Here is a 12,520-nt window from a genome sequence, read left to right as displayed (position 1 = left end):
AACTAGTACGCATCCGAGGGGGTGCACGACAATGATGTACATGAGCTCCTCTCTGTTCATCGAAAGAAACTAAACATTGTCCGACAAAGTTGGTAACAGTTACACTAGATCACCTCTATTTCCCCCCGCAGTTGATTTATAGAAGTCCGTATGTAACAGAAAGTGTTAATTTAACATTAATAAAGGCCCCCTACTCGCAGCAGCACCCAATCTCGCCCACCAAAGGGGCCCCTACTCGCAGCAGCACCCAAAGTTCCTCGCCCACCAAAGGGGCCCCAACTTGCCGTAGCTCCCAAAGGTTCACATAGTTGGCTCCCCTGTAGCTCTTTAAAAGAAAAGCTGTATGCCTCCCTGTGTGTGAAGTACGTAGGAGCAAAATAAAATTACAAAATGGCTCTTTCTTCTGGTCAGAGAAATGCATTTGTTGACAGTGCTGGAGAAATATTGAAAAAATATAAATTGGTGAAACTTTAAGACGGGGCCAAAAGGTGAGGCTGGTCTATGAATGGCCCAGTAGAATGTGGCTCATGCGAGGGCTTTGCGTCATTGTTTTTGATTAAATAAATCAGCATATCAGACGGCTGTGCCAGTGATTGAAAAGTCTTGTGGACTTTCGCCTTATTCAGCGGCATACATTTGCAAAGATTATAGTATAAGTAAGGGTCAGAAAGAGTTTGCGAGCCTTTCTAAAGTAGGATAAGCTCATTCCAAGAACGAGCACTGAAAGAAAAAGAAAAAAAGAGAGTAAACATCACAAATGCCTGTAACAAATGGATTAAAAACACAAGTATATTCTGGCAGTGTTCCTCTTCACCAGAGTTTGCCCTGATTCCCCTCCCTCGAACAGAGATCCGCCACACTCCGCATTGACTGAAGTGCATGGAGGACATCTCCACTCTCTGCAGCTCTATAGTGGATGCCACTTTGCTCCCTAAAGATGAACTATTCGGAGTGTGAAATTATCTACTGTCGACTCGCCTGCCCTCGGTCTCTCGCTTATTCCATTAATATCACACTCACGGTTGTTCTTTTCAGTAGCAAATCCAACTAGATCCATTTGACACTTTCACCACAACGGTCACCAGATTCAAGGAGGATCTGACATTTGCTCTCTGCAATTCACATGGATCCATCACAGACTGCCCAGTCACACGTCAACGTAAAAACGGGCACGCTGCCAAATATGGTACTCAGCACAAATAGCGTACCGCCTTCTCGAAGGCTACCCACAGCCCTCTTTAATGTGGTCATATTCTTGCACGTAATCTATGCCTGGACATCCCAACCCCCTTTGAAGTTCTAATACTTCGAGCTTCAGCCTCACTCCACTGGAATGCTCTTCATCCTCCCAAAGCCACAACACCGCCCCTCGCTCTGACCTTGTGCGAGCTCTAGACCCGTCAGCATGCTTGTAATGAATATGTTCATTAAAACGTCAGCATGACGGTAACTTATGTTTTGACAGTAGAAGGTCTTTTCCCCATCCATCAACATGCTACTTTAATTTACGGTTTATGTATTTACTTCAACTGTTTAACACTGGTTTTGTATTACATCGAACACATCCACGGCATGTCTTCTAGAAGGATTGTCAGAAGATGAAGATAAACCATGGATAAACACCTCATAAAGTCATTTTACATAGTGCCAATCAACCAGTGCCGACACCAAAGCCAGACTCGAACCAGGATAGACCGGAATGAGCCCTAAAAGAGCCGATGGTGGAATGTTTAGCAACGGCAATGATGAGACTTCATTACAGTTGCTGTTGAAACCTTACCATACCCTCCTTTGCAGTCAGAGTTGAAGTCTCAGAAATGTCACACTCCAGACTATGCATGCAAGTAAATCATTCACAACGTATGGGGTAGATTTGGACAGTTACCTGGCTACCAGAGCATTTTCCAGTCCATTTCCAAACTTTACAGGATAACTATCATTGAATTCAACGGAGTGCTCCTGATGCTGCGGACACAGGAGATGCAGATACTTAAGGCTGCACCATCTGCTGGACTACACCCGCTGCACCTTACAGGTTGTCAGACCAGATCACATCTGGCATCAAAGATGAGGTTTCAAAGATGGAAGAGATGGGAGGGATTGAGCCCTCCGGTAGTCCATGGGCCAGCCCAGTGGTACTGATGCCCAAGCCAAGTGCCAAGGGAGGAAAGACAGACATTAGATTCTGTGTCGACTATTAAGGCTTAAATGCAGTCACCAAGACTGATGCTCACCCATTCCAAGAGCAGATGAGCTCATAGATAAGGTAGGAGCTGCAAACTATCTGAGCACATTTGACCTGACATCAAATGATTGGCAGATAGCCCTCACATTAAGACCCAAGGAGAGGTTTGCTTTGTCAACTCCTGAAGGTCACTTTCAGTTTAAGGTGATGCTTTTTGGATTGAAAAAGGCACCTGCCACCTTCCAGAGGTTGCTGAACAGAGTACTTTCAGGTTTGGAAGGCTTTAGTGAAGGATATCTGGATGATATTGTGTCTTAAGCTCCACCTAGGAGCATCACCAGGTTCACATCAGAGAAGTGCTTCAAGCGCTGCAACAGGCACGGCTGAATATTAAGGCAAGTAGTATGTGTCCAATAGAGTAAGGGTCTGAAGCGTGCTTGGGCCACCAAGTAGGCGGAGGCCATGTGCAACCCCCCCAGCCCAAGATACAAACAATTTTGCCTTGGGAAGCTTCTAAGACACAGACCCAAGTCAGAGGCTTTCTGGGCAGACTCGGCATTACAGGAGGTTTGTGAAAGCGTGCGACATAATAGCAGCAACTTTAACAGAGTTAACTTCCAAAGAGCACCAAAGAAAAGCCATATGCACTGATCAAGTCAAAAGGCCTCTGACACCTTGACTGAAGACTTCTGCTCAGCACCTCTTCTAAAGGTACCGGACTTTAGCAAATAGTTTGTAGTGTAAACTGATGCTTCAGAACATGGGATTGGGGCAGTTCTATCACAGCTGAATGAGCAGGGTCAAGAACAACCAGTTGCCTTCACCAGCAGGTGACTTCTCCACAAAGAGCAGAGTTGGCGTGCATTGAGAGGGAAGCCTTTGCTGTAGTTTGGTCCCTGAAAAAGATAGGACCCTACCTATTTGGGACTCACTTAACAGTTCAAATGACCACAGGCCGCTCATATGGCTGATGCAGATGAGAGGAGTAAACCCCAAACTATTGAGATGGTCAGTCTTCCTACAGGGAATGGACTTTGCAGTGGAACACTGTCCAGGGACTTTGTAGTGGAACACAGTCCAGGGACTGACCACATCACTGCAGATGGCCATTCCAGGTTCTTCCACTTAGCTGCTGAGAACCGTCAAGAAATGGGTTACCATTACCTTTCGTCTCGAGGAGGGAGGCATGTAAGGAAATGCCTCTTTTTGCAAGTATATGTTGAATTGCCTATCTCCAATTGGCAAGGACCGACTTACTGATAAGTCCCTGGTATAAGGTAACTAGGGTACGTAAGGCCAAATGTCCATCTCGGGCTGGAGCACTGCTAAGGGGTGTGGAATTTTTAAATAGATGCACTTGTCCAACGGGCAACGTATTACTGAAATCTGCCCGTCCTCTAAATAAATCCACTTGCCAAACATACTACCTATATCAGTTAGCCGGTCTCAACACATTACTATTTTTTCATTTTATTGAAATTGCTTGACAAAATGAATACTTTGCAACAGGAAATCAGTGTTTGCAGTATGCGGAAGTGCTGTTGGGTGATATTTGTACAATTTTGAAAATAAACATTTCAATCTATATTTTTTCTTAGGTTTTAAGCCCAATTAATTGCTGATATAAAGTTCATATTGTCGGTGCACTGCTAATATGGAGGTGCGTCCCTAAAATTGGAACCTGAGGCACAAAGGTTACATAAAGATCCTTGCAGTAGGTGCATTAACCTGCTTAACAATACACTAATTGCAATCAATGCTCAAAAAATTACAAGAAATTGTTGACTAGGTGCATTAACCTACTGAGCCATCTCTATGGTAGTATAATATGTGATCTTAAGGAAAACACAACAATCTGTGTATAGTTCTGCGATTAAGACCCATCACTTGCATACTAAACGCACATCTGTGCAGTCCGTTATGAAACCACTGAGCTGTCTCTCAAGGGTTGGTATCAGTGAACTGCAGATTGCAGCTAGCAGTCTGTGACGGGCACATTCCATTTGGCATTTGACTCAGATTTCATCCATTAACATACAGATTATCTTCTATACTACTTTTTAATACTCATTCTTTTCCATGTTACTGTCCCTCCTCTCTCTTGTTCCCTGGCTTGTGGTTTCTCATTTCAAATAATTTCAATAATATATTTTTAAATTTCATTATGTTGCCTCTTGTTTTTTTACGCAATTTGTACTTTAATTTCTAACCGCCAGTCCCCTTGTTATGTTTTCTGTCCTTTCCTCTTTCACTCCTGTTTTGTTTCACATCAATGGGCGGGTTATGGATGAGTAGAGAGCCGAGCAAAATCTTCCAGGAGCAGTTCTTTTCGAGCGTTAGATCCTAAAGATGTCAATTGAATGCAAAAGTCAGGGAGTGCTCCAGAGAGCCGCACAAGAGCATATACACCCTTTGAGCTCATCCTAAGTCCTTGCTCAATATCTGCTAGCAATAATCTTACAGGAAAAGTTATAGAATGCACAACATTTAACATTTGCACATACCCCTTGAACAAAAATGTTCTGCCCTTCTTCTATTTGCAAATTTGTGTAAGCCTTAAATTGTCAAGGCTGATGGTTTGGACAGGATTTCGATCTAGCCCAGTCTTCTGGGAGATTAGAGTCATCAACAAATGACAAAGCATAAGTGCATAGTAACTGCTGTAAAGTTGTTCTGAAACTAGTAGTTTTTACTTCCTCCCTTAAGGCTTGCCTAAGAATAGTGAGAACCTAGAGCCAAGTTCATATTTGCTAGTATTGCTTACAGTTTAGAAAAAAATATATAATTGGGCTGACGAGACAGCTATGATTTAAAACAAAATATATATATCTTCAATCCGTCTCCAGTGTATGGGTCGCCTGTGTTACATTTAGGTTGAGCAAATGGTGCCAATCCCGACATCCACAGTTCAGACAAGATTATTAAGATTTTTCGTGGCCTATGTATGTATACACACACGCTGGAGCCAGTATTGTTATAATTTGGTCAGAATTTCCACAGTAAAGGCATGTATTTATTTTCTCAACTGTGGCACTGTTTCACAAACCTGCATGAAACGTCCCAAAAAAAAGTCTGTCCACTTTGATTTCTTCATGAAATGCTTGGTGCTGATCCATCAAGGTGGTTGGTGGCAAATATACAATTTGACATTTTAATTCTCAAAGGAAAGTCTGCTTTCCAATTAACAAGAGAGGCTGAAGATTCATTACATTTGGCACAAATTCAGAACTTCACTCAGAAACAGCGCTTTGTATGATCGGTGTAAATGTGTCTAGCTGTTCTTGAGAAATTAAAAGACACACAGATAATGGATGAAATGCAGAGCAAATCAAACATTATCCCCCGGTCAAAAGACCTGGGTTAAATCCATTGTTCTTTTGCTCACCATGCCACCCCAGTTTAGACCCACATATGCAAATCAGTCTTGACCCTGTGCCTCATGACAACAGTCCAGACAGAACTGCCAAGCCTGGTCCTCCTGAGAAGTTAGCATTTCAAGAGGGTCTTCAGTTGGGCAAGAAGTGACTAACCCTCAGAAAAAGTTGTAAATAATAGACTATTGGGTACTGTGGTACTCCTGCAGTATCCATTTTTAAAGTCACTTTGCATCCTTCTGTTATGTTATGTTATAGGATATTTATAGCACGCACAGCTACTCAGAAGAGTGTCCCGGCGCGAGCCCATGAGGGACACAAAAATGAATAAAAATAGGAAAGAGTAGACAAAGAGGCAACTCAATTGAAAAGGAAGGTTTTACGTTTATTTCTAAAAATTGTGATTTTCTGAAGGCTGCACAAGTCGGCAGGGAGCGAGTTGCAGGTCATAGCTGCCAAATAGGCCAAGGAACTGCCACCCTTTCTTTTCAGGCGAAATCAGGGAATGGTGGCCAAACACGTATTAGAAGAAGACCGATGCCTACCAGGGGTATAGAATGAAAAACGTTTCCTGGGATAAAGGGGGCCGTACTCTGAGAGCAACATGAGCTGTTACCAAAGCCTTAAAATGATCCTAGTCTTTACCGGTAACCAATGCAGTTTGCGCAAATTTAGCTTAACACTGGTACGTTTGGAGAGATCAATAAGCAGGCGGGCAGTAGCATTTTGGACCACTTGAAGTGGAAGGCCCACATACAAGACATTTGCATAGTGGATGTGGGAGGTAACAAGGGTTCGGATGACAGTTTCTTTTTCTGCAAGGGGCAATAAGGGTAGGAATTGTTTGAGAAGTTTCAGGATACCGAAACAGGTACCTGTCAGTTTACTGATTTGGTTACAAAATCACAGTTTCTCATCAAACCAGATCCAGAGATTTTTTACTGGGCAACCAGAAGGAAGGGGCCGAGGTGACTCATCCAGCCAAAAATTATGCCAAAACAGAGGGGGGAACTCACTAAAGAACAAGATCTCGGTTTTATCTTCGTTACATTTCAGCTGAGCAGACGCGAGCCAGTTAAACACATTTTGACATGAGCAATTGAGGTTTCATGTTTTTTCCAAGTAAACAGGAGCTGGGTGTCGTCAGCATAAGCAACATCCTTCGCACCCAGCATCTCTGCCAGCTGAATGAGGAGTCAAATAAATATGGAGGGCTCAAGGCCGACCCTTGCGGAAACCCCGTCTAAAGGGCCTGGGAAGTGGACGTGAAGGGGGGGAATCCAGACACATTGGGTCCTGCCTTCTAAGAAAGACTTCAGCCGTTGACATGCAGCACCCATGATACCTATTCTCTGCAAACAGACTAAAAGGGGCGAACGGAGGGCAGTATCAAAAGCAGCGGAAAGGTCCCACAGGACCAAAGCTGCCTTGCCGCCCCCGCCCCCCCCCCCCACGTCCAAGGTTTCACGGATCGCTTCTGTGACTTCCACCAGGGCAGATTCTCTACTGTAGGAGGCCAAGAAGCCAGACTGGGCAGGATGCAGCAAGCCGTGTTGTTCAATAAAAGCTGTCAACTGCTTATTAACCATTTTCTCACATACTTTGGCAATGGCTGGGAGCCGAGAAATCGGGCGATGACTGGCTGGAAGGTTGGGATCTAGAGTTGTCTTTTTGATAAGTGGAATGAGCAATGTCTGTTTCCGATCTGTTGGAACAAAGGCCGGTGTCAGTGAGGTATTAATCAGCTGGTTCAAGTTTGGGTTGATAACAGTGGTTGCGCTGGCCATCAGTTTGGCAGGACGGGGGTCGTTCGGGAAAACGGATTTAAGAGAAGACAAGCATTGAAAATGCAATAGGATATGGATGAGTGGCGTTGCGTGGATGAGTGGCGTTGCGTGGATGAGTGGCGTTGCGTGGGTGAGTGGCGTTGCGTGGCTGAGCGGCGTTGCGTGGCTGAGCGGCGTTGCGTGGGTGAGCGGCGTTGCGTGGGTGAGCGGCGTTGCGTGGGTGAGCGGCGTTGCGTGGGTGAGCGGCGTTGCGTGGGTGAGCGGCGTTGCGTGGGTGAGCGGCGTTGCGTGGGTGAGCGGCGTTGCGTGGGTGAGCGGCGTTGCGTGGGTGAGCGGCGTTGCGTGGGTGAGCGGCGTTGCGTGGGTGAGCGGCGTTGCGTGGGTGTGCGGCGTTGCGTGGGTGTGCGGCGTTGCGTGGGTGAGTGGCGTTGCGTGGGTGAGTGGCGTTGCGTGGGTGAGTGGCGTTGCGTGGGTGAGTGGCGTTGCGTGGGTGAGTGGCGTTGCGTGGGTGAGTGGCGTTGCGTGGGTGAGTGGCGTTGCGTGGGTGAGTGGCGTTGCGTGGGTGAGTGGCGTTGCGTGGGTGAGTGGCGTTGCGTGGGTGAGTGGCGTTGCGTGGGTGAGTGGCGTTGCGTGGGTGAGTGGCGTTGCGTGGGTGAGTGGCGTTGCGTGTGTGAGTGGCGTTGCGTGTGTGTGTGGCGTTGCGTGTGTGTGGCGTTGCGTGGGTGAGTGGCGTTGCGTGGGTGAGTGGCGTTGCGTGGGTGAGTGGCGTTGAGTGGGTGAGTGGCGTTGAGTGGGTGAGTGGCGTTGCGTGGGTGAGTGGCGTTGCGTGGGTGAGTGGCGTTGCGTGGGTGAGTGGCGTTGCGTGGGTGAGTGGCGTTGCGTGTGTGAGTGGCGTTGCGTGTGTGAGTGGCGTTGCATGTGTGAGTGGCGTTGCATGTGTGAGTGGCGTTGCATGTGTGAGTGGCGTTGCGTGTGTGAGTGGCGTTGCGTGTGTGAGTGGCGTTGCGTGTGTGTGTGTGTGGCGTTGCGTGTGTGTGTGTGTGGCGTTGCGTGTGTGTGTGTGTGGCGTTGCGTGTGTGTGTGTGTGGCGTTGCGTGTGTGTGTGTGTGGCGTTGCGTGGCTGAGTGGCGTTGCGTGGCTGAGTGGCGTTGCGTGGCTGAGTGGCGTTGCGTGGCTGAGTGGCGTTGCGTGGCTGAGTGGCGTTGCGTGGCTGAGTGGCGTTGCGTGGCTGAGTGGCGTTGCGTGGCTGAGTGGCGTTGCGTGGCTGAGTGGCGTTGCGTGGCTGAGTGGCGTTGCGTGGCTGAGTGGCGTTGCGTGGCTGAGTGGCGTTGCGTGGCTGAGTGGCGTTGCGTGGGTGAGTGGCGTTGCGTGGGTGAGTGGCGTTGCGTGTGTGAGTGGCGTTGCGTGTGTGAGTGGCGTTGCATGTGTGAGTGGCGTTGCATGTGTGAGTGGCGTTGCATGTGTGTGTGGCGTTGCATGTGTGTGTGGCGTTGCGTGTGTGTGTGGCGTTGCGTGTGTGGCGTTGCGTGTGTGAGTGGCGTTGCGTGGCTGAGTGGCGTTGCGTGGCTGAGTGGCGTTGCGTGGCTGAGTGGCGTTGCGTGGCTGAGTGGCGTTGCGTGGCTGAGTGGCGTTGCGTGGCTGAGTGGCGTTGCGTGGCTGAGTGGTGTTGCGTGGCTGAGTGGCGTTGCGTGGCTGAGTGGCGTTGCGTGGCTGAGTGGCGTTGCGTGGCTGAGTGGCGTTGCGTGGTTGAGTGGCGTTGCGTGGTTGAGTGGCGTTGCGTGGTTGAGTGGCGTTGCATGTGTGAGTGGCGTTGCATGTGTGAGTGGCGTTGCATGTGTGAGTGGCGTTGCATGTGTGAGTGGCGTTGCATGTGTGAGTGGCGTTGCATGTGTGAGTGGCGTTGCATGTGTGTGTGGCGTTGCGTGTGTGAGTGGCGTTGCGTGTGTGAGTGGCGTTGCGTGTGTGAGTGGCGTTGCGTGTGTGAGTGGCGTTGCGTGTGTGAGTGGCGTTGCGTGTGTGAGTGGCATTGCGTGTGTGAGTGGCGTTGCGTGTGTGAGTGGTGTTGCGTGGGTGAGTGGCGTTGCGTGGGTGAGTGGCGTTGCGTGGGTGAGTGGCGTTGCATGGGTGAGTGGCGTTGCATGGGTGAGTGGCGTTGCATGGGTGAGTGGCGTTGCGTGGGTGAGTGAATGGTTAGCTGTTGCTTATGCGACGTATAGCACTTAATACTAAAGTAGGCAGACCTTCTTAGCCTTTGTGAGAATAATAGCAAAATAAAAATAAAAACCAGATCAAGTCAAGGACGCAAACGGCACCATGCTATTGTTTATTTACTCAGATGATTTGCATAAAAATGTAACTTGTGAGCACGTTTCTCTAACTCTCCAATAATCCCATTACAACACTTTGTACAAATGAGATTGGGACTCATCCTTCCGAAGTCGAGAAAAATGTGCAACGCTGTGTTGAAGTTAATTTTTTTAATTAACAAAATGCAAATAATGTGGAGAGATTTCAAGTGATTCAGGAATGGGGGCCCTTGTAAAGAGAAAGTACGGCCGGCCTGGGCAGTGATAGGGGAGGAGGGAGGAGAAATGCGAGTCACGGCAGCAGCAGCCTTTGATGTGCCTGCCGGCCGGCCGTGAATAATTAGGGGGTGAGAAATGCGCTGGGAGGGCTGCCTTTGATGTGGTAATGCGAGGCAGGCAGGCAGGCGGCTGGTGGCATTGTGCACGCGCTTTTTAGGGCTTGCGCAAGCGCAATGACCTAAAAAGCACATGCACTTGAAGGAATCGCCAGTGGAATCGCCAGTGGATAAACACTGGATAAGCCCCTATAGAGCTTCGCCAGCTATGCGCTGAAGCGCATCAGCAGGCGAGCCCTAAAAAAGCAGCCAAGGAGTCCGACCCTGATATTGCGTCATATGTAGAGACGGTGGCTTCAGCTGGGGAAGAGCCTTGTTGGTCAGGTAGTTCGAAAATGGGCTGAGCCTCCTGGTTACAAAAAGCCAATTGGAGCGCCCGACCTTATTGATGAAGAAGTTGGAGAGTTCTTCACACCACGAGAGAGAAGGCATATGAGCATTGTTCATAGCTTTGGGTGTCACATAGTTTTTCACAATGTTGATCAGCTCTTTAGCGTTATTGCTGGACAAGGCAATGCGATCGGTATAGTAGGAGCGCTTCGCTGGAACAACAGCAGCATAGTAAGATTTCTGGGCTTTTTTCAAAGTAGTTTTGGCCTCTGTACTATAGTTCTGTCTCCATTTGATTTCAAGCCTCTTGCCATGCTGTTTCAGTAATTTGAGCTGAGAACCACGGTTTGGACAGCCGTGTGTTCAGACACTTAGGTCTAATTTGCGGAGTGAGTTCGGTCACTACCTTTTCAATCCAACTATTAAAATAAGTAAGTGCTAGCTTGAAGTCCGCAGGGAGCTGAGCCGGCATTCTGCCAGAGCTTGGCAGAAGGTAGCCAGCTCTATTTTATGGGTCGCCTTACCCGTGCCAGCCCAACATGGCCTGGACGGATGAGTCCCCCTGGCCATATGCCAAGAGAAGGAGATCAAATGATGGTCGGACCAAGCTACTTGCAAGGGAGATGCCACCACCAGTGGCAGACTAGAACAAATAACGTCAAGCAAATGGCCTCCGCAGTGAGTAGTGGCGGTAACATATTGCTGAAGTTGGGAAGCATGTAGCACGGCAAGAAAATAGCGCATCACTCCCCTCAGAATTGTCAATATGTATATTACTGTCACAGAGGAGCAAATATATATATATATATATCTGCAATACCTCGCAGCGCTCCACCAATATAGTGAATAACAAGGCATGGACCATCTCTTGTGCAGTATGCTATTTATTGTCCAACAAACAGCTCAGCCATGACGCGTTTCGGCCGTCCCTGCGGCCTTGGTCACATGACGATACTTGATTTTCAGCCCATTTTTAAAGTGCTAGTGCATCACATGTCAGGAATAGACATAGAAAAAATACTGACGGTTTTAATACCCTTAATATCTTTGAATGAAAATGCCACAATTTCTATCTGTATGAATACAGTAAGTACTTTCTGCCAAAGACAGTTCATAATTCACCTCCCTTGAGATAAGTTCATATTGCGGACAGTAACATTGCAAAGTTTGTATAATTCTTATTCTTTCTACATATCTAGTCTATATTATGTCACTTGATATTTCATACTAAATATATTTGACATGTGTTTATAGACAAAATGCCTAAAAAACAAAACAAAAGTAAAAGTGCTCACCACGTGTCTAAATTATAAAAACTATTTAGAAAAAAAGAGAATTATTTACTCTTAATCAATTGCACAGGAGTTTGTACATGCATGCTATAGGTCACGTGCTATCAAATCAATAGGTTTTACTCACAAAACATATATAAACACATCCCCATATATACAATCACTTTACTATCACCTAAATGTATCCCATATCCATTTAAAGAATATACACATTATATCATATATAGAAGGATCCCCTTCTATAATTAAGTTAAAGTGACTTGGTGCAACAGTACAATGAGGGTAAAGTGACTCATGCTAGTTGTTTTCTAAAAAATTAATGATTCAACTTGAATGGGGACTTTCGGGGGAAGAGGAATCAGGTATTTCATAATCTTGCTTTGGACAGGCAGTTTTTAAACAGGAAAAAATCAGTGCTATATATGATTTAATTAATTACATATCACTATTCTATTCATCTGTAAAAACCATGTTTAGTGATAAAAACAGATAAAAGAATACTCGCATAATATAAGAACAAATTCAGTCTATCAGAGATGGATATCGGTGACATAATAAAACCAAACAGTCTAAAATACATACGGATAAAACTACCCTAATGTTTAGAGGTCGGCTTATATTAACTGTTGGTCACCTATTGTGAATTGTTGTACATCAGTATATATTCCTAATCCTCTAATAAAAAGGAAGAAGGGAAAAATAAATATACAATTTGTACAGAATATGTGCAAAATACGCAATTCAATATCCTAATCTTAAAACCTATTCTTAAAAATAACTTATGGAGTGATACATATCCAATTTTTTCCATTCAGACAGACACAGTGGCCTCTATTTATAAATATGTGTGGAGGTCCTCTGTAGTGTTGAGACCCCCAGGCCACTTAGAATCGAACTCCAGAATGTAGTTT

The 12,520-nt window shown here is 46.5% G+C and overlaps 1 protein-coding gene across 1 annotated transcript in view; it reads right to left on the bottom strand.

Moving 5' to 3' along the window:
• SMC1A (structural maintenance of chromosomes 1A) overlaps positions 1-12,520 on the bottom strand; it is a 202,992-nt gene that overhangs the window by 177,796 nt on the left and 12,676 nt on the right. The gene's annotated exons all lie outside the window — the stretch shown is intronic.

This window comes from Lissotriton helveticus, chromosome 10 (assembly GCF_964261635.1).
Source record: "Lissotriton helveticus chromosome 10, aLisHel1.1, whole genome shotgun sequence".
NCBI classification, from domain to species: Eukaryota; Metazoa; Chordata; class Amphibia; order Caudata; family Salamandridae; genus Lissotriton; species Lissotriton helveticus.
This window is presented reverse-complemented; position numbering and strand designations above follow the sequence as displayed.